A 23,343-nucleotide genomic window follows, 5' to 3' on the forward strand; every position below is an offset into this window, starting at 1 on the left:
GCGAAGTTACATTGACATCCAACAGTGTCTTCTGGGTGCTTCACCTCTTTGTCAGGCAGTGTATGATAGCAACACAAATTCTGCTCTGCGCGTATCATTGTCCCCAATTGAGTTACACATCTTTTTTTCGTCTCCAAAGAGTATAGCGGGCTACTTGATATCAGGCCCGTTATAGAGTCGTGCTTCGTTTCCGCTAATTACCAGGCGAGCTGTTAGTGAGGTACAGCGGTTTCCAATCGGTAATAAATAGGCGGGATCCAGCAGTTCTGACATTTGCCTTACAATGAGAAGGAACGTCTGGAAAACCTTGATCGGAATCGGGAATGGACCCATTTTTAATTTATTTGAGATAACATTGTTGTCGACAAAAATCAAAGATGTATTTGTGTGAGTGTGTGTGTGTGTGTGTGTGTGTGAAAGAGTATAGCGAGCGCCAAGTAACTTTTATTGAACGCTACACACACTTCAAAGTGACACAGGTACTTGACACTAGTAGTCAACACAGACACCACGTCTCAGTAAACAACTGTCAGAACGTTCTACCAGTCGTTTAGTTCCTCGACTTCAGAAATTGGCTCCTCGGTCACGAAGCTATTTCAGAGCCTCTGTGTGAACCTCTTCATCATTAGTAAATCTCTTTCCCGTCCAGACGTTCTTTCAGCTTGCCGAAAACAATGACTGGACACCGTCGTCGATGGGGCTGGCGTTCCTTCCCGATCAGCATCGCCCAGAACTGAGCGGCCTTGATCAAACTGTTGGCACTATTTCCCTACGACTGGACCCAACATTACATTTGCTACGTATAGAGCCAGAATTTCACCGTGAATGCTTGTGCAATTTAGACGTTTTGCTCACAAGAATCGTATTGTCCCGCGTACTTCAACTCTGGCCTACATTTCCAGTCGCCACGTCATTTCAGTCGCATATTGTGGTGCACCTCTTGTCCATAACACAACAGAAAGGCTCTACAGGAAAAGCAGAAGATGTGCTCTCTTTTGACGATGGGTGACATATGTTGAGGAATAGTTTTAGCATGGGAAATTTGTAACTTACTTTCTGAATTGTTTACGTTATTTTGTTTCCGTACTGTTGGCTGTCGATCTAGAGCAGGTTGTTCTAGAGATGAGTCACGGAATTTTGACTGAGAATGGGACGTAGGAGGTGACCAATTGGATGTAGATATCACATAGGTTTTGCTCTGTAGCGCTCAGTACTGTGGGCAGAGGCAAGGACATAAACGAGACGACCGGTGGCCGGCAGGCGCGAGCTGGAGCGCGGCAGTGGCGGGGTGGGGGCGGCCCGCGGCCCGCGGCCCGCGGCACGCGCTGGCGGCTGACTCAGGCCGAGTCGCGGGGGCGGCGAGTTTCCTCGTTACGTCGCGGCCGCAGGCACGCCGGCACCCCGCCAGACACGCGCTGCCGTGGAGGCTCTGCACGGCCCCGGCCGGGACCAGTTCTGACCGACCCGTCGTCACGTATGCGGCAGCTCCAGCAGCTACGAGAATATCTCCCGGCTTCCTGCGTACCAGCTAAAACTGAGAGCTACAGTAACTCTTCTTATACTTCTTTTAGCCAGCTCCAAAGTACGAAACTCCCACGACTCTGAATTTCGGTCCTGCAGGCAAAGGTTACATTCATTACATGAGCGGACTTTCGCTGTTGAGTGAAGGTTATACAGAATGTTACTGCACTATCTCTCATCACCAGATTGGTTAGTATGTAGCCCATAGAAACAAGAGCACTATTGACAACCATACATCCAAGAGATTGCAGAGTTATCTTTAATGATCGTTTACCAGCTATCGAGAGTCACTTCATGTTGCAACACCGTTTCCTGCCGTTTACTGTCTTCCACTTCCACCAACAACAATTCTAATGCTGTACATTAAACAAACTTACCACGAATATTATTTCTCAACAAATACAATAAACTAGTAGTTTATACCCCACTCAATCCCAAACTGGTTTCATCCATTGTTACTCTTGACAGATTCACTACCTACTGTTTCTCCAGCGAGCAAAACCTTGCCTACACACGTTGGTTTTGTTTCTTTTTCATGGTGCAGTACGCATTTTTCGCTTGCTTCTTTTATCACGCAGACAACACCGAATGTTGCAGACAAGGCTATGTTCAAACTGTGCGTCACCGAAGAATAGTGAATGTCTGAAGATGACTTTTTAAACTCGAAATCAGTTACAACTGACTTATAGACTTCTTTGATAGGTTTAGACTACGACTGTAATGAAATATTTGTTTTGGAAATAGAAAAAAAATGGTTCAAATGGCTCTGAGCACTATGGGACTTAACATCTGAGGTCATCAGTCCTCTAGAACTTAGAACTACTTAAACCTAAGGACATCACACACATCTATGCCCGAGGCAGGATTCGAACCTGCGTCCGTAGAGGTCGCGCGGTTCCAGATTGAAGCGCCTAGAACCACTCGGCCACACCGAACGGCGGAAGTGGAAATAGACGTTTTACAACTAAGCTTTGTCTCTGTGCGGCTGATCCCGGTGGAGGTTCGAGTCCTCCCTCGGGCATGGATGTGTGTGTTTGTCCTTAGGATAATTTAGGTTAAGTTGTGTGTAACCTTCGGAACTGATGACCTTAGCAGTTAAGTCCCATAAGATTTCACACACTTTTTTTTTTTGTCTCTGTTTCATCTAGTCATCTTTCGTTCTTGCCACGAGATGCGAGATTGTAGCCCCATTTCTAAGCAATCATTCCTGTCATTAGCCAAAGTGTTAGATTACAATCATGTATCACCACTGCTCATAGTGTTGGTATATTGATCCCAGCCTGTCAGCTTTGCTGACGACCGTAATGATTGCTTGATAATGGGGCCACGACCTCGAAACTAGCAATAAGAGCGAAAAATAAATAAATAACATAAAGACAGTCTAACTGTGGAACATCTGTGTCTAACTGAAACATTTTATTAGCTACAAACCCGCCAATAAAATTCTCCTTTTAAAGTAAAGGGGGAGGCCACGTAATAAAATAGTAATTATACCAACGCCTTCTGTACATACTCATTGTGGCATTATGTCTATAGTGCTAGTTATACAGCTACGGTAACTTGAAACAGAAAACCTCAGGAGAGCGAGACAGAATCTTCCCGGCAGGTCTGCTAACTCACTCTCTGCGAGAATAACAGACTGCAGACAATTTACACCGGTGGCAAGCCGTGTACGTAATAACAACTCTACTCTGTAGCAACGCCGTGTCTCTTCTGCAATAAGCGACAACTTGCAAAAATGAGAGCGTCTGCCGAGCACAAAAGATCTCTGTAGAGCTTTATATTCACGAATTATTTACGCAGGTAGAAAATTATGTACGTTAACTCACAGGTCGTCTCGGTTCTTACATCAACACTGTCATTACTATCGTCGTGACTTCATCACTTCTTTTCGATATATAACTTCTCTGCCTTGGTTGGTAACACCAGACAAAAAGATGAAACTTCGTAAATAAATTTTCACACGTGTACTGCAAATAGGCTACCGAACATGCGTAGAAGAAACGATGTGCTGCGTGTAGGGAAGATACCCGTTTTAAATCGTATGTGCTACTGCGCGTGAAACTACTGTAGTAACAGAAACAATTATCACTGCCCTAAAGAAATGTATTCGACGATTTTTGTAGTATAAATTAACGCTGATGGTTCCTCCAACAGTTGAACTTTCTTAATGTGTTCAAATTCACAATAGAAAACGCATATTTTCTTGAAATTCCCCATAACTATTACACTAATGAAGGGTAATAGAACTAAAATAAAGCGCATCAAGTTTATATTACCTAACGCAGCCTGAATGTTCCGTGCTAACGACACATGCAAATCTCCGACACAAAATGATGACGGGCTATTTCGTTCTTCAGTAAGGCAAAATTTAACTAATCCACGAAAATTATTTCGTATACTCCAAGTGCACTGAATGTGAACATCTTGCTTGGAATAGGTGTAATATTTACTTTTTAACGGCTGCCCTTTTGTTACGACAGTACGATTCGGATTTGGGAGGAAAATTTCCCCTCCTTCATCTTTCAGCTATAATATCATACATAGTGCCCATTACGTCTTTCTCTGCAGAAAGTAAGGGCGTGCATGTCAACGTTTACCGTCGATTGTCTTAAAACCCAGTTTGGAGGTTTTTATTCAAAGGGTTTAGCTTAATTCTTGTTCTTCGATGCCAAAGGAGCTTTTGAGAATAATTATGATCGTAGTGAAATGAGCAAAAGGTGTACGCATGTATAAAAAATTTGGTATGGTCTTTTTTTATGTTTCCTATCCTTCAGAAGTTATTTCGTAAGCACTGGACTGTGATTTAGATGGTTCAAATGGCCCTAAGCACTATGGGACTTGACATCTGAGGTCATCAGTCCCATAGACTTAGAACTACTTAAATAAACTAAGGACATCACACACATCCATGCCCGAGGCAGGATTCGAGCCTGAAACCGTAGCTGCCGCGTGGTTCCGGACTGAAGCGCCTAGAACCACTCGGCTACAGCGGCCGGCAGTGATTTAGACCGTTTATGATATTATCTTATGTGAAGAAAATAAATTCTCACTTAAACCACTGAGTCGCCTGAAGATGAAGCTATAAGCCGTGGATACTCGTTGTGGAAGAAAATAGATGTGACTGACACAGATAATTGTTTTGATTTGTCTTTTATTATTTCGGCGTTTACCTTGGGAACAAACTTGTTGACGTGTGAGTACTGGGAATGGGCTGAATGCTGGGTGCTTTAGGGGAATGAGAGAAAACATGGATAAAGACGTCCGAGGTGCAATCTGAAGGGTGGTTCCGCTACGTTAGTGCAGAACCAAGTACCTGGACCCCACGTGGGAGATTGACTTAGCGAGCGGTAGACAACAATCTCAATAAACATCGCTCATATTTCCACAAAGTATTTATACATAGTTACCATCATATAGGAGGTGTAAACGGGTTCTATATCAGCAGCGTACCGATGGCTTAGCCGCACGTGACCATTTTTAGAAACTGGCTAGCAGCCAAGGAAGCGGCTGGCGGGCAGCTGAAGGAGAGGCGGCCGTCGGATGTGCATTACGGGCTGGGATGGGAGCCAGACGGGGCCGGACCCTCATCCTCATTACGGCGAGGACGGCGGCTGGCGAGGCGGCGGCGGCCTAGGTGTCCTCCGCGGCACTCTGCCACGCCGGCTGCCGCACACCTCCCAGTCCACACACCTCCCTGGGTGGCTCGGCAGTCAGGAGACAAACTTCCGAGTTCTAAAATTTTATGTAGTACAACCCGAAACATTTACTTAATACATTTTCCTTCCTCGAAACATCCACCTGACACACTACGCAAGTGGCCTGAATGCACTGTACTAAAAGTTTCCTTATGACTTTCAAATACTTCACTCGTTGGCCGATCGTCCAAGGAAAGGGACAAGGAATCTTATTGTTTAACAATTCAAATAACGGCCTCCAGATTATATACGCGTTGGATTATTGGAAAGGACATTTCACAAGTTTCGATCGCAGCCACCACATTATTGCTATCCCGAAATGAGTTACTGTTCTCGGTACAATATTGCAGAGTGTTTTCACTTAGGCGAAGGAAGTACTTATTGCTGAAAAAAATTAAACATTTACGTATCAGGTTCAAAGACGATTTCTTAAGAGTGCTTGCTACAGGCTCACGTTCATTTACTCTCTAGTGGAATTTATTTTCAACAGTGCATCCCATTTAGCGAATAAAAACAGTATTCAGAAACGTGCACCACATGGAAAAAACGTCTCTTCAATAGAACGAAAACCCAGTCCAAAGAGCAAATATTTTGTTTTTCATTCGATGACTAGTTTCGGGCGGAGACCCATTTTCAGATCAACATAACAAAGTCAAAAATGGCATTTCCGAAGATGCCAAATAAATGTGTTTATACACACTCTCTTCAATAATCTTTTCTGATGTGTCTGTTTAAACACACTCTCACGAAACCGTTTCATAATGTAGCCATGAAAGTCAGAATCCTGGCAGAAAAAACATATGTTCCTTAAAATATATTAAAGTTGTTTCTTGTTGACAGCTTTTCCCAGGCCCTCTCCCGCGTCTTCTCGAGGTCGTCATGTTATTCCGGATTTGGGAAATTTAGTGGTAGAGGGTCGCCGAGACGAAATTTGTGGACCCCATCTGTTTGCATCCAGTGTTATTCATATGAAAGTGTTCGAAAGTTCTCGAAATATTTTCGAATCGAGCAGATGAGGCGGGACGTGGAAACCAGCCCGGTATTCGCCTAGGCGGACGTGGGAAACCGCCTGAAAACCGCTTGCAGGCTGGCCCTCGTCGTTAAGACGCCGTGCTGATCCCGCCTGGGGCGGGCGCGCCTCCTCGAATACCGGAAGGGGTTTGCTAAGTCATATAGCCATCTGCGGCGGGTCCATTATTTATGTTGATGAATTACTTAGTATAAGCAGTAAATCTTGTAAGTACCTGTAACCGCCTAGCAGGTAGCCATCCATAAATATTAATTAATTATGCACTATAACTTCGAAACTTTACGCTTCTTAGAAGTTTCCACTCTTAGATGCAGTAACCGTCGGAGAACATATCCGGTTGGCTACACTGCGTTAAAGGTGTCTCGCTCAGTAGGAGGCGAAACGTTAACCTGGAAGAACGACATGCCTTACATCACAGTATGAATCCCTAAACGATGCAGCATTAAAATTACGGAACTATTATTGTTAAACTGCACCATTGGCGATCAATCGATGTAAACTAACAATCGTAACACGTCTAAGGATATTCGTTCGGAGTGTGTTAAACTAGTCGCAACGAAATCATGTGCTAGGCTGAGGTTCAGTGAAAGTAACATAGGAGACAAAATTCATCCATGAAACTCTTGTTCGCGAAGCATAACAGAGAAGAATATTCAGGTCACTAAGGTGATAAAAAGTCATTCCATAGAGATATGAATATATACAAATGGCGGTAGTATCGTGTACACAGGGCATAAAAGGGGAGAGCTTTGGCGCAGCTGTCTTTTGTACTCAGGTGATTCATGTGGAAAGTTCAAAATGGTGCAAATGGCTCTGAGCACTATGGGACTTAACATCTGTGGTCATCAGTCCCCTAGAACTTAGAACTACTTAATCCTAACTAACCTAAGGACATCACACACATCCGTACCCGAGGCAGGATTCGAACCTGCGACCGTAGCAGTCGCGCGGTTCCGGACTGAACGCCTGAACCGCTAGACCACCGCGGCCGGCTCATGTGGAAAGGTTTCCGACGTGGTTACGGGGGCACGAGGGGAATTAAAAGACTTCAAAAGCGGAATGGTAGTTACAGCTAGACGTATGCAACACTCCAGTTAGGAAACTGTTAAGAGTTCAACATTCCGAGATCTACAGTGTCAACAGTGTGCGGAAAATACAAAACTTCAGGCATTGCCTCTCACCACAGACAACGCCTTCACTTAACACAAAGCGCAGCGACGTTTGAGTAGAGTTGTCAGTGCCAACAGGCAAACAACGCTGCGTGAAATAACCGCAGATATCGATGTGCGACGTACGACGAACGAATCCGTTAGGACAGTGCGGTGAAACGTGGCGTTAATGGGCTACGGCAGCAGACGACCAAGGCGAGTGCCTTTGCTAACAACACGACATCGCCTGCAGCGCTGCTCCTGGGCTCGTGGCCAGATCGGTTGCACCTTAGACGTCTGGAAAAACTTGGACTAGTCAGGCGAGTCCCGATTTCAGTTGGTGAGAGCTCATGATAGGGTCGAGAGTGGTGCAGACTCCACAAAGTCATGGACCCAAGCTGTCAACACGTCATTGTGCTAGCTGGAAGTGGCTTCATAAGGGGGCGGGCTGAGATTACATGGAATGAACTGGGCCCCCTGATCCAACCGAACCGATTAATGACTGGAAATGGTTATGTGCATCTACTTGGGGACCGTATGTAGCCATTCGTGGACTTTATGTTCACAAACAACGGCTGAATTTTTATGGATGACAATGTGCCCTCTCATCGATCCGCAATCATTCGCGATTGGTTTGAAGAACATTCTGGAAAATTCGAGCGAATGACTTGCCCACCCAGATCGCCCGACACAATCAGGAGGTCAGATCGTGCACAAAATCCCGCACTGACAACACTTCCGTAATTATGTACGGCCGGCCGGTGTGGCCGAGCGGTTCTAGGCGCTTCAGTCTGGAACCGCGCGACCGCTATGGTCGCAGGTTCGAATCCTGCCTCGGGCATGGATGTGTGTGATGGCCTTAGATTAGTTAGGTTTAAGTAGTTCTGAGTTCTAGGGGACTGATGACCTCAGATGTTAAGTCCCATAGTGCTCGGAGCCATTTGAATTATGTACGGCTATAGAGGTAGCATGGCTCAATATTTCTGCGGGGGGCTTAGGCCACGTCGAACTGTAACACTGCTCTGGGCAAAAGGAGGTCCGACACGATATTAGGATTATCCCATGACCTCTGTCACCTCGACGTAAGAGCACATTGTCACCTGTTGGATTAGTCATCGTGAGAGTGGCACTGACAACCTTTTTTTTTTTTTGAGTCATCACTCTTGTGACTGGTTTGATGCGGCCCGCCACGAATAACTCTCCTGTGCCAACTTCTTCACTTCAGAGTAGCACTTGCAACTTACGTCCTCAAATATCTGCTTGATGTATTCCAGTCTCTGTCTTCCTCTCCAGTTTTTGCCCTCCACAGCTCCCTCTAGTAGAAGGTTATTCTCTGATGTCTTACGTCATATCCTGTCATCCTGTCCTTTCTCCTTGTCAGTGTTTTCCACCTAATGTATCCTCTCCGATTTCTCACAGAACCTTCTCAATCCATGTTAGTCCATCTAACTTTCAACATTCGTCTATAGCACCACAACTCAAATCCTTCAATTCTCTTCTGTTCCGGTTTTCCCACAGTTCATGTTTCACTACGATACAATGCTGTACTCCAAACGTGCATTCTCAAAACTTTTTCTTCCTCAAATGCAGACATATGTTTGACACTAGAGGACTTCTCTTGGCCAGGAATGCCCTTCTTGCCAGTGCTAGTCTGCTTTTGATGCCCTCCTCGCTCCGTCCGTCATTGATTAATTTGCTGTCTAGCTAGCAGAATTCCTTAACTTCGAATACTTCGTGCCTATCGATCCTAATGTCAAGTTTCTCGCTGTTCTCATTTCTGCCACTTCTCATTACTTTCCTCTTTCTTCCATTTACTCTCAAGCCATATTCTGTACTCATCAGACTGTTCATTCCATTCAGCAGATCATGTACTCCTTCTTCACTTTCATTCAGGATAGTAATGTCATCAGCGAATCAAATAACCTTGAATTTTAATTCCACTCTTGAACCTTTCTTTCATTTCCATCACTGTTTATCCGACGTACAGATTGAACAGTAGAGGGGAAAGACTACATCCCTGTCTGACACCCTTTTTAATCCGAGCACTTCGTTCTTGCTCGTCACTTATTATTATTCCCTCTTGGGTCTTGTACATGTTGTATATTACCCGGGTCTCCCTATAGCTTAATCCTATTTTTCTCAGTATTTCTAACATCTTGCAACATTTTACACTGTCGAGTACTTTTTCCAGGTCGACAAATCCTATAAACGTGTCTTGATTTTTCTTCGTTCTTGCTTCCATTATCAGCCGCAACGTCAGCATTGCCTTTCTGGTGCCTTTACCTTTCCTAACGTGATAGTTATCCTCATCTAACACGCCTTCAGTTTTCTTTTCCACTCTTCTGTGTATTGTTCTTGTCACCAAGCTGGATGCATGAGCTGTTAAGCTGATTGTGCGATAATTCTCGTGCTTCTCAGCTCTTGCAGACTTAGGAATTATGTGGATGATATTTTTCCGAAAGTCAGATGATATGTCGCAGACTCATACATTCTACACACTGACATGATAGTCAAAAAAAATGTTCAAATGTGTGTGAAATCTTATGGGACTTAACTGCTAAGGTCATCAGCTTACACACTACTTAACCTAAATTATCCTACTGACAAACACACACACCCATGCCCGAGGGAGGACTCGAACCTCCGCCGGGACCACCCGCACAGTCCATGACTGCAGCGCCATAGACCGTTCGACTAAACCCGCGCGGCACATGATAGTCGTTGGAATGTTATCTATTCCTTCTGCCTTATTTGATCTTAAGTTCTCCAAAGCTCTCTTAAATTCTGATTCTAATACTGGATCCCCTATCTCTTCTGAATCGACTCCTGTTTCTTCTTCTGTCTCACCAGATAAATCTTCCCCGTCATAGAGGTCTTCAATGTGTTCTTTCCACCTATCCGCTCTCTCCTCAGCATTTAACAGTGGAATTCATGTTGCACTCTTAATGTTACCAGCCTTGCTTTTAATTTCACCGAAGGCTATTTTGAGTTTCTTGTGTTGTGAGTCAGTCCTTCCGACAATCGTTTCTTTTTCGATTTCTTCACATTTTCCATGCAGCCATTTCGTCTTGACTTCCCTGCACTTTGTATTTATTTCGTTCCTCGGGGACTTGTATTTCGCCGGCCGGTGTGGCCGAGCGGTTCTAGGCGCTTCAGTCTGGAACGGCGCGGCCGCTACGGTCGCAGGTTCGAATCCTGCCTAGGGCATGGATGTGTGTGATGTCCATAGGTTAGTTAGGTTTAAGTAGTTCTAAGTTCCAGGGGACTGATGACCTCAGAAGTCCCATAGTGCTCAGAGCCATTTGAACCATTTGAACTTGTATTTCTGTATTCCTGAACTGCCCGGAACATTTTTGTACTTACTTCTTTCGTCGATCAACTGAAGTAGTTGTCCTGTTACCCATGCTTTCTTCATACTTTTTTTTAAAAAAAAATAGAGGTGGAGCCCCTTCCACACCCACACCGGCATGATGGCCAACACAAAAGGTCTACTGCCATCTCTGCATAAGGGTTAGTATTCACTAAAGTGAGGTGTCGCAGGATGTGGGTACTGCGATGTTTGCATACGTCTGGTTAGGATTAACCATTAATACGCGCTCCTCTAGAGATAGATTGGTCGAAATCTGACGAAGGGTAGCGGTTTGAAGGGCAGAGGAAAAAAAGTGCCAAGGCAACGGCCAAGGGAAAAAAACCTCTGCGAAAGTTAGGTTGGGCGGCAAGAGCAGTAGCGGTTGTCTTGCTGCCTGCGATAGGTTGTGTAAGGATAGGCTTTGTTAGTAGTGGGTATCATGCATGTCGATACCTTGACGTTGTGCGTTTGTGCTGCTCGGCGGCTGGCGCTGGGTGCTGGTACAGAGTCCTCGTTCAGCGTCAGCATCCTGCAACAGTTAGGTTTGTTATCGATCTTGTGTCCGATAGGTCATATACCGGAGGCACAGTGTGAGGGAATGTTGGCAGATTGTTTGTCCGTCTGTGGGCGAGGACGTCGGTGTCCCTGCTGTGGCCTGTAGGTCGGCACTAATAGCAGCTGGTAGTTGCCAGTCAGTGTTGCTGATATGCAGGGGCTTGCCGACGTTTGTCGCTGTTTGCGTGTGTTAGTTAACCATAGGTGGCTATGCCCTAGCTAGCAGTGTCTTTGGCTGCTTGTGTTTCCACCTGTGGTTGTGATCGTAGTTTCCCAGAGTGAGGATGAAAGGATTGTTCGAGTGTCTCGAGTTCCTGTATAGTCGTGTGGCGTGTTTTTTGAATACTTCCTTGAGAGTATCAAGGCGGTATTCATGGTGAAGATCCACGGTGCGTGTGTAGCGTGGAGCATGGCTAATGATTCGTAGCACCTTGTTCTGTATGATCTGCAAGCGGCGCAGTCGTGTGGGAGCTTCATATCCCCAGACGGGAGCTGCGTACATCAGAGGTCTAATCAGTGTCATGTATAAGGACCTCGACACCCTCTCATTCAGTGTGCTTTCCCTGTTGAGCATTGGGTAGAGCTGTTCGAGCCTCGCGTGCGCTCGGTTGGCAACGTATTCGATGTGGTCCCCCCATGTAAGTTTCCGGTCCAGCCAGACACCAAGGTACCTGACTTTCTCTCGGAAACGTATTGGGCGTGTATGTAGTGCTATTGGTCTACAGTGTTGGTGTTTACGCAGTAGTTTCGGTCTGCGTGTGAACAGAACTGCTTTGCACTTGTAGACGTTTACTTTAATACGCCATCGCTCCAACCAAGGCTCAGCTGTTCTGAGTGCTGTCTGTATTCGTGAATGTTCGACGGTTTCCAGTCTTGCGCGAGGATGGCTGTGTCATCCGCGTAGACGGCTAACGTCGTGTTTTGTGTCGCTGGGAAGTCATTAATGTACAGGTTAAACAAGATGGGTCCTAGGATGCTCCCTTGGGGTACTCCAGCTTGGATACCGTGTTGTGTTGATTGTTTATCCTGCACGTTAGTGTTGAAACATCTGTTCGTGGGATATGAGTGTATGAGACGTACGAGTCCGTCTGGGAATCCAGCTTCGCTTAGTTTGCGTATGAGTCCGTTGTGCCAGAGACGATCGAAAGCCTTTTCGATGTCCCTTCATACTTAACCTGCTTTGTACCTATATATTTAACCTGCTTTGTACCTATATATTTCTTTTCAAATTCTGTGAGTCCCCTTTTTAGAGATGTCCATTCCTCCTCAACTGTACTGCCTATGGGCTATTCCTTATTACTGTCTCTATAGCTTTAGAGAACTTCCGTATCCCACTTCTTTGCGCATTGAGTCTTCCTGACTAATTTCTTAAACTTCAGCCTACTCTCCATCACTACTACATTGTGATGTGAGTCTACATCTGCTCCTGGGTATGCCTTACAATCCAGTATCTGATTTCGGAATCTCTGTCTCACCATGATGTAATCTAAATGAAATCTTCCCGCATCACCCTGCCTTTTCCAAGTATACCTCCTCCTCTTGTGATTTCTGAACAGAATATTCGCTATTACTAGCTGTAATTTATTACAAAACTCAGTCTTTCTCCTCTCTCATTCCTTGTCCCAAACCCATATTCTCCTATAGCCTTTCTTCTACTCCTTCCCCTACAACTGCATTCCAGTCCCCCATGACTATTAGATTTTCATCTGCCTCTATGTACTATATTACCCTTTCAATATCCTCAGATACTTCCTCTTTCTCTTCATCTTCAGCTTGCGTCTTCGGTGGATTATCGCTGTTGGTGTTGGTTTGCTGTCGTTTTCTGATAAGAACAACCCTATCACGGAACTGTTCACAATAACTCACTCTCTGTCCTATCTTCCTATTCCTAACAAACCTAATGATAGGTTTGCTGTTGATACTACCCTATGCTCATCTGACCAAAAATTCTTGTCTTCTTTCCGTTTCACTTCACTGACACCTACTATATCTACATTGAGCCTTTGCATTTCCCTTTTCAGATTTTCTAGCTACCCTACCACGTTCAAGCTTCTAAACATTCCACACTCCGACTAGTAGAACGTTATCCTTTACGTTGGCTATTCAATGTTTTTCTCATAGTCACCTCCCCTTTGGCAGTCCCCTCCCAGAGATCCGAAGGGGGGATATTTCGGTATCTTTTGCCAATGGAGAGATCATCATGACGCTTTTACAACTACAGCTACATGTCCTGTGGATACACGTCATGTGTCTTTAACGCAGTTGTTTTCATTGCCTTCTGCACCCTCGTGCAGTTGATTATTGCTGATTCTTCCGTCTTTAGGGACAGTTCCTCACCCCGAGGACAAGAGAGTGCCCTGAACTTCCGGCTGCCCCTCCGCCCTTTTTTAGGAGGCCGTTTTCAGAATGAGGGTGACTTCTTAAGCCGGAAGCCTTCGTCCGCCAATGTTGACTATCAATCAACCCGGAACCGAGAAGGTTTTTGATTACTAATCAAAGACGCAACCCCTAGATCACCGATGGGAGAAGGAATATCAGGAGGAGGCAGGGATACAACCTATTTTTAAGCAGCCAAATCCATCATTTCTTCGATGCCCTCCTCTCTCTCTTCCTATAATATTGTATTGTTGTTGCCTACTCTTGCTTTTTTAATTTGAAGATCTATTTCTTAAGAACCGAAAGGTTTCCAAACAAACTAATTTCTCGTGTTATCTGTGTACAGACTACAGCCAACATTCTAGATAATAACCTTTACGTATTTTAGTTTGTGCGTGCCCTTCAGTTTACCGTCTCCATCGCTTGTTGCAGTGTCAAGTTACATATTGCTTAATGGCTTAGCACATGCCCTATTAACCTCCCTTGTCCTACTGACGGTTTCCCATAGTCTTACCTTGCTAGTACGATTTAATTTCGTGACTAAATTTCAACAATTTTCTGAAGTACCTCATTTCAGAGGCCACTCATTTCTTCTTGTCTCCAACTGTCCTAGACTCACTATCTCCTTCCACACAATTCTAAGCTGCTGACTTGGGTTTCAGAATATCCGTTTTAATGCCAAGCCAGTATCTGCTGCAAGTGAAGCTCTCATTCCAGCACCAGTCTGGCTTCTAATATGTTCCTTGTTGTTACCACCTAAAATAATCTTGCTTCCTCGTTAATTAATTCGTTTTTTCTAGTGTTTCATCCCTATTTTTTAGTTCTCTCATACTTATATTCTGCATTATATTCGATCTTGCTCTGTTTATCCTTATGACAATTTCTTTTAGTAATAGTCCGTCCATTCAACACGTTTATGTTTTCCTTACTTTCAGCCATTAATGGCTTTTGAGAAACTTAGTGGCGATGCTATTATTACAAGCAATTATTACAGTTCAGATGTTCTCTTTCACATCCTTCATTGCTTCGTGGAGAGATAAGTGAAACAAAAGTAGTTATAAACCATGACTCTAGTATACATCCATCTTTATTTTCTCAATTTTCTACTTTTAATATTCTCACTTGCTTTCTGTCAATATTTCCGTTTGCTCGTGTGCGACTATAGAGACCTAGGTTAAAAGTGCAACATATTGTGTATAAAGACCAACTAGTTTCGACTGCTAGGGTTCCGTACTTCAGTCGGTAAAAACGGAACCCTTGTAGGATCACTTTGTTGTCGTCTGCCTGGCGTCCGCTAAGACCCATTTTTCTCAGGAACGATTAGACGTACCAAGTTGAAGTTTAGTTCCTTGCCTGTGTAAAAAAATTTAAGCTTCTACGTCAAAGCAGTCAAAAGATACGGCCAATTACGTCACATACAGAATATGGCAGAAAACTCGGCTGTTTTAATTAGTCTCTGAAAGTGTAATGGTATTATTGGCATCAATAACTATTTGTCATATGTTTCAGGTAAGTACGCCAGTTTGCTGAGACGGTGCGCTCGAGCGGGGCTGGACGTATTGTGGCTGTGAAGGACTTCTACAAAAGCGGTAACCATTTGTTGCTTCTAGACGGGAATACCGTCGTCATTTCAATCTTAGACCGAATAATTCTGCACCATCAGCACTTACGATCAGGTTACGGGTGAAAAATTGTGAAGCAACAGTCGTAGTGTGCATAGAATTTTACGGAATGATTTAAAGTTGCAATTGCACAAGATACAAGTTGTGCAACAGTTAAATGAAATTGATTATAAAAAACAAATGACTCTGTCTGTTGAACTGTTGACTAAAACCAGAGAAAATGAATGCTTCTTAAATTTTCTATGGATGAGTGACAAAGCACATTTTCATCTTAGTGGTTATATTAACAAACAAAGCTGCCGTTACTGGTGCGAAGATCATCCTCACGAGCTCATCAACGCAATCTATACGGCCACAAAGTCACAGTTCATGGCACTGTCTATTCAATAGACATAATTGGCCCTTTTTTTAAAAGACGAGCCTCCACAGTCACACCTCAGAGGTATGCTGCCGTGATTGACATATTCCTAGCACCTGAACTTGAACAGCTACCTACTAATGAGTATTGATTTCAACTGGATGGTTCTTCGTCTCATCGTGCTGAAATTTCAATAGCAGCAGTGCACAGAGTGTTTGGTAACCACATCATTTCAAGGAATGGGGACACTTTGTGGTCTCTCAGATATAGAAAAAAAAAAAAAATCTTATTCAAATGCTTGAAAGTGCCGTGGGCGATTTACATCGCAAGTTGTCTGAACGTCAACATAAATCGCGTGAAATGGCGGTACGGAATAGTTTCGTTGTTGTGAAAAAATGTCTTATAGTGTAATCCGCGCCCTGTTTGGCTCTATCCAAATCGGCCTATTTTTCTGCCACACCCTGTACTCTGATACTCATAAACTCACTCATCAAAGTTACCGGGCACATCTCATTGACCTAGAATCGTGGCATTTGCCAAGAAACAACGTTTTATAGTAGGAGTAAAGGAAAGAATCCGAAAATTGTTAATTTGTAATTACATAAAAAATATTTTTTGCCATTTGTTGTTCGTCTGTCTGTCTGTTAAGGCTCCTATTCCTCAGGGAAGGTTACATGTATCAGGTTGAATTTTCTTGTCATACACTAAGTGCTATAGTTCTTGGCGGTGTAAACAATGTAAGCTTCTAAGTCACTGCAATCAAAAGATAAGGCCGTTTGTTAAGACTCCTTTTTCTCAAAAAGGGGAGAGGTATCAGGTTGAAATTTACTTAAACTGCTAAGATCTACGGTCCCTTAACGGTGTAAGAAGTTTAAGCTCCTAGATCAATGGAATCAAAAGATGTGGCCATTTATGTCACACATTTTGACACTCGCAAACTGTCATCAAAACTTTTAGATGAACTGTCTGTCTATACAGGGTGACCGGAAACAGGCTGAAGAGGTTGTAAGGGTACTGCTTGGTATGTTGTGCTGAGAAATAACTGTTAACAAAAAAGTTCGGTACGCTGCGTCGCTTCCGAGTTAATTACCATTAAAGTTGGCCAGTCAGGCGCTGCGCGCGCAAATTCAAGTTGCCCGCCAGAGCCAGTGTTGTGTACTTCGTTTGGCCATTTATGTCACACATTTTGACACTCGCAAACTGCCATCAAAACTTTTAGATGAACTGGCTGTCTATACAAACTTTTATACTAAAACTGAACAAGATTTGTAAATGGGACGTTAGTAAGGATCGAGCCAATGGTTGAACAGTCTCGTGCGCTATCATCTTCGTTATGAGAACAACTGATATACCCAATGCATCTGGCGGGCCGCTTGAATCTGCGTGGGCGACGTCCTGATTGGCAAAATTCAAAGGTAATTAACTGGGAAAAGGCGCAACGTATCGAAGATTTTTCTTGAGAATTATTTCCCAGCACAACGTACCCTGCGACAACCTAACAAGCTTTTACGATTGTGTCTGACTATCCTGTACACATAATTAAGTTTGTTCGGAACACTCATTGTGTGATTCGTACTAACACTTGTCTGTGTTCTTTTATTTTTTATAAAAAAGAAAAGGAGAGTAGTTATAATGGGGCATCTATGAATCAAAAGATGTAGACTGTGTTAATACCAAAATCAAAAATGCAGTGTATGACCTTCAATAGTATAAACGAGACATGTTTTGGGTAATGAGCTTTGATGCGTACTACATATGTGCTTCCATATGGCTAGGCAAGCTACAAATCCGATATCTGAGATACGTAAAGTTTTTAATTAATCCAGGAAAGCTATTCCATCTAAAGAAAATCATTAGCGCTCCAGATTTTGACATTTTCACTCGGACCACCGACTCCGTCAGGCTTAGTCCGACCCACCGGCTATTCTCACTCGTTGCAGTACCATTTAGCTCACTTACCAAAGTAGTGACGCCTCGAGATCTGGGTTACGTTACTCACACATTAACAATCAGCTGGCTGGTGAGGAAATCCGGTGCGGCACGCGCTGCGTCCGACTAGCGCACGCATTGGCAACTCCTCACCTACGCAGGAAGAAACACACCACTTTTCACCTTTTCGACCTCTGGCAGCAGAATAATGTCCTTTTTAACTAAAGGAAACCATATGTACCTACCGCACATCCTATCGACAACATTAAATTAGAGATTTTCCAGAATATCGTTATATGCTAACCAGTGCACACATTGATCTATGCAGTCTTTTGGAATCGTATAAATCAGGAGAATGTATTTGTTTTCTGTTTTATTATTTATGTTAGAAAGAGCAGAATTTGGTATTCTTGTATGAGAACGTAGCACCGCCATAGACGAACTCTGATTGACAAGTAAGCCACGTATATGCACTTCCCGAGCACGTGTATCTCAGTGTTCGGCAGTGAGTAGCTGACACTCACTGACAGCTATTTGCAGTCATCGCTTAACTTGGTGACAATGCGGAACCACTTGCTGACGTACTAGTGAAGGTGACTGGCATCTACATTCCTCCGGCAGTTGTGCAGGTGTATCATGTGGATGACGGCGGCGAAAGCCTGTACTGCTATACTGTTAGTGTCATGTGCTTGTTGTGTGGGTGTATCTGGAGGAAGTGTGTGATACTTTAAGCTACATAGTGTTTTTTTTTTAATGCGAACATTTCAGGTCCAATTTTACAGTGACTAGTATTGACAGTAAATGAAACAACAAGTTTACTGTTACCAGTCACTATTTATTTGTCTCCACGACGCGTTACAAAGGTTTTTGACAGTAAATGAAACAACAAGTTTACTGTTACCAGTCACTATTTATTTGTCTCCACGACGCGTTACAAAGGTTTAAACCTCTATCATCAGGTGGATTTACATTTGTTAGTGTGGCGAGTATGTGCGTGTGTATGTGTGTGTTATGTTACGATTCTTTGGAGGAACCTATAGCACTGTCTAGTGGAGAAACAAAATACTATTCAGAAGACGGTTTTGGGTTTTTTGACAAAAATTAAACGTATATCTAACGGTAAAAATAAAATAAGTAAAATACAGTACCAACAGTGGTCACAGGTTCCTTTCATTGTCGTAACACATCACTAGTATACTGTCGTGTTTTGTAAACAAATTTGGCGTTTGGAAACTGTTAGGTGTAAGGATCATATAGCGTAAGAGAAACATTATCACAAAGTACAAAGAACATACATCATAACGCCATTATCATGGAATAAGCTTTAAAGGATTTTGGAGATCTTTGTTTTGAGGCGTTGAGGTGGTGGTGGTGGGTAGTGTTTAACGTCCCGTCGACAACGAGGTCATTAGAGACGGAGCGCAAGCTCGGGTTAGGGAAGGATCGGGAAGGAAATCGGCCGTGCCCTTTCAAAGGAACCATCCCGGCATTTGCCTGAAACGATTTAGGGAAATCACGGAAAACCTAAATCAGGATGGCCGGAGACGGGATTGAACCGTCGTCCTCCCGAATGCGAGTCCAGTGTGCTAACCACTGCACCACCTCGCTCGGTGAGGCGTTGAGTACCTGCATTAGAGTAAGTATTCAGATGTTATATAAATTCGATTTTGTCACGTTTTATAGCTTAACCTTCATACTCGTCTATACAGTGATGTGACATGTTAAAAGTACAATAATTATATTTTGACTAAAGTTCAGTCTTGATCACCATTTATGTTTCAATGACATAGGTAACCGGTTTCGGTTATTTTTACATAACCATCATCAGACCTGTGGATTAATTTTAGGAAACATTAGAAACCAATGACGTCAAAATCTTTTTTAACAAGATAAAATAAAATTAATTATACCCATGGCTCCCTTAGGATGGTAGGTGGAGCTCTCCTCAGCTGCTACGAAGTCCACTGATGGTTATGAGTGCTGAGCACGAGCTTAAATATGCAGAGGCTCCGCCTACTTCCTGTCACACTACTTCACAACTGCCAATCAGCGTTCATAATATGACGCCATCGTCAAAGTATAAAAATAGGAAATACACTAATAACATAAAACTGATTCATTTAAAATATCTGATTAACAGATAGTTAGTATGTGTACAGTTTATTTATATTTTAGAAAAAACGGTAAACTATGATGTGTAATAGTTGTGCCCTCTATGGGCAACCTTGATACTATTACAGTGTCGGGTGCATCAAAGATGTGAAAGTCCTTGGAGTTGTGGTAAATATCGATTATACCGAGTGGCCTACATCACAATTGCATCTTTGTTGGATGTTGCAGAATCGTCTTACTTTAACTGTAGTTTTCATAGCAATATTCTTTATAGCAGTAGGGTAGCAGCCAAGAGTACGTTCCGCATTATGTATGTCTGAATAACTGATGAGACCGCTGATTACATTTTTAGAACTCATCGATCTAATAGTTTTTATAATAATCAATGTCAATTTAATAAAATTTTTATGTGTTGTACAGCATATTTTACATACATAGCTTTTGCCATGGGTATAACTAATCTTATATTTTAAAACAAAAGAGTAGGTGCTTTTATTACAAAATTTCGTCAAAAAGGTCGTAAAAATATTTTTCGCGAAAATCTAATTGTTCATTGAGCAGCATTGATGATTTGGTTTTCAAATGAGCAAATATCTCGATTTCTTCTAAGATATTCATAAGTAAGCCTTTATTTGCATAATGAAGAACTTGTAAATTCTGCTCTACTGTCCCCTCAGCATGATTATTGAATGATATATGATGGCCGAATACAGACTTTGTTCGTGAGGTACCCGACGTATGTTCTTTGTACCTTACTGCAAAATTTCGACCTGTTTGTCCGATGTATATTTTCTCACAGTCTCTACATTGGATCTTGTACACTCCTGATCTGGTACATTTTCCCTTATCTTTACTTACGGTATGTCTTAATTTTTGTTGTAAAGTATTGTCATTTGTAAATGCTATTGTTATTCCAGAATTTTTGAATAAATTAGTAATTCTATCTGATATGTTTCCCATATATGTCATCTTCATATATTTTGGATTACCTATTAGTGGTGTACTTTGTGATTGTTGCACTTTATTAAAAATGATATCTACCTGTCATGTGTCGAAAGAGTTGGTTTTTGCAATTTGTTTTAAGATGGTCATTTCCTTTTTGATCTCATTAGCTTCTAGGGGTAATTTTAGTATTTGGTGTATCATAGACTTAAAAAATGCTTTTATATACTTGTCAGGATGACATGATGTGGCATTAATAATAACATCAGTGGCTATAGGTTTCCTGTATATGGTGAAGAAATGTTTCCCATTGTTATTAGTTATAGTGAGATCTGGGTAGTTAATAGATTTTCGATTTTCATGCTCAACCGTAAATTGTAACTTCGGATGCATAGAGTATAATTGTATAGCAAGCTTCTCAATTTCATCTTTTGAACCATTATAAAGCAGTAATGTATCATCTACATATCGCTTGTAATATATGATTTTATTTGCGATATCAGGGTTATTTTTCAGGAATTGCGTCTCAATGTGGTTCACGAAAATGTCTGCAACTGTCCCAGCCAAAGAATTGCCCATTGCTTAGCCATCTTTCTGACAATAGATTTTAGCATTAAAAGAGAAATAATTGTAATCTAAAGTGCATTCAAGCAGTTCTATAAATTCGATTATTTCGTCTTTAGTCATATTTTGTATTGTACTAAATTATCCCTAATTATATTAATCATCTCATTAATGGGTATATTTGTATACAAATTTTTAATATCTAATGAGGCAAAACTTGCACTAGTTGGAATGTCTATGTTGTGGATTTGTTGTGCTAGTTCATAACTGTTTTTGATACTGAAATTGCTGTCATATATATAGAATGCTTTCAAAATTTTATTAAATTTCATATTTAGTTTATATGAAGGACTACTTTTCTAGTTGACAATAGGTCATATAGATTTCTCTTTTTTATGCAGTTTAATCTGTGATCTTAATTTAGGTATTTGGGGATTCATGTTTTTCATCATATTCTTTTCTTCAGTGGTTAAGAGGTGAATATTTTCATCGACTAATTTCTTCATCTTTATCTGGAACTTTGGAGTGGGGTCTTTAGTTATTTCGACGATCCCATTTTCATTAAAAAATGAGAGGTGTTTTAAATATATAATCGTCTTTTTTAATAATAACAAGGGTATTTCCTTTATCGGCCTTTACTACAATTGCTTTCTCTGCTAGTAGTTTGTTATTGATATATTTAAGTGTTTTACCTTCAGTTTTTCTGTGCATTTTATTTTTCTCTTTCGTTTTTAGGGCTATCTTACATGCTGCGGGTTTATTTATTTTCAATATTTTGCTTGTTGCTATAACATCACCAATTATGTGTTTAACATTGGTATTATTTAGTGGGGGAGTTAGGTTATATTTTAAGCCTTTGTCAAGTAGCGACATTTCGGACTTTGTGAACTGAATATCTGTAAGAGTCATTGTCCTTGGATAAAATTGATGTATATTGTTGACCTTTTCTAAAAGCTTATTTTGTTGTTTAGCTACGAGTAAATCAATTTTTCTCCGATGTCTTTGGGTAATAGCTTTACGTAAAAAGTCTATTTTCTCATCAGTGCTGCTTAGTAAAATAGAAAAAATCAAAGGTGAGAGTTCATTACTTTGCAATAAATGCAGACTATACATTTCGACATTAAAAAGATCTTTTATCTTAAAAGCATCTCTAATTTCAGATTTAATCCATAAGACACTACTCTTTTGTTGTACATATGTTACATTACTAGATTCTGCAACATCCAACAAAGATGCAATTGTGATGTAGGCGACTCGGTATAATCGATATATACCACAACTCCAAGGACTTTCACATCTTTGATGCAACTGACACCGTAATAGTATCAAGGTTGCCCATAAAGGGCACAACTATTACACATCGTAGTTTACCGTTTTTTTTTTCTAAAATATAAATAAGCTGTACATGTACTAACTATCTGTTAATCAGACATTTTAAATGAATCAATTTTATGTTATTAGTGTATTTCCTATTTTTATACTTTGACGATGGCGTCGTATTATGAACGCTGATTGGCAGTTGTGAAGTAGTGTGACAGGAAGTAGGCGGAGCCCCTGCATATTTAAGCTCGTGCTCAGCACTCATAACCATCAGTGGACTTCATAGCAGCTGAGGAGAGCTCTGCCTACCATCCTAAGGGAGCCATGGGTATAATTAATTTTATTTTATCTTGTTAAAAAAGATTTTGACGTCATTGGTTTCTAATATTTCCTAAAATTAATCCACAGGTCTGATGATGGTTATGTAAAAATAACCGAAAACGGTTACCTATGTCAGTGAAACATAAATGGTGTGATCAAGACTGAACTTTAGTCAAAATATAATAATCTATTGATTACTGTATTCCAAAAATGTTTACCAAAATTGTACAATAATGATGTTGGCTACAGTGGTAAAATTATACATAATTAACAATTTTGGTTGGGATTCACAGATAGGAAGGAAAGACTGGAGGCAGCGGGGATTGCCATTTTTGTCATTTAAGTTGAATTCAGGTGGTTTTGTTCGGTGTTTGTGTATTTGGAGGGTTTCAAGTATGTCTAGTTTTTTTGTCTTTAGGCTGGATGTGTGGGCTGCTGATACTTACGTTGTTACCTTGGTTCTTTGTTTCATGCAGGTGTTTTGTTTGGTGTTTGTAT

General features: G+C 41.9%; 1 protein-coding gene and 1 non-coding gene across 2 annotated transcripts in view; one reads left to right on the top strand and one right to left on the bottom strand.

Moving 5' to 3' along the window:
* Positions 1-23,343, top strand: part of LOC124805582 (sodium/potassium-transporting ATPase subunit alpha) — a 653,503-nt gene that overhangs the window by 138,258 nt on the left and 491,902 nt on the right. The window lies entirely within an intron of this gene.
* Positions 19,122-19,194, bottom strand: Trnaa-cgc. Its single transcript has one exon. It is a non-coding gene; the product is annotated as a tRNA-Ala (tRNA).

This window comes from Schistocerca piceifrons, chromosome 1, assembly GCF_021461385.2.
Source record: "Schistocerca piceifrons isolate TAMUIC-IGC-003096 chromosome 1, iqSchPice1.1, whole genome shotgun sequence".
Classification (NCBI taxonomy): domain Eukaryota; kingdom Metazoa; phylum Arthropoda; class Insecta; order Orthoptera; family Acrididae; genus Schistocerca; species Schistocerca piceifrons.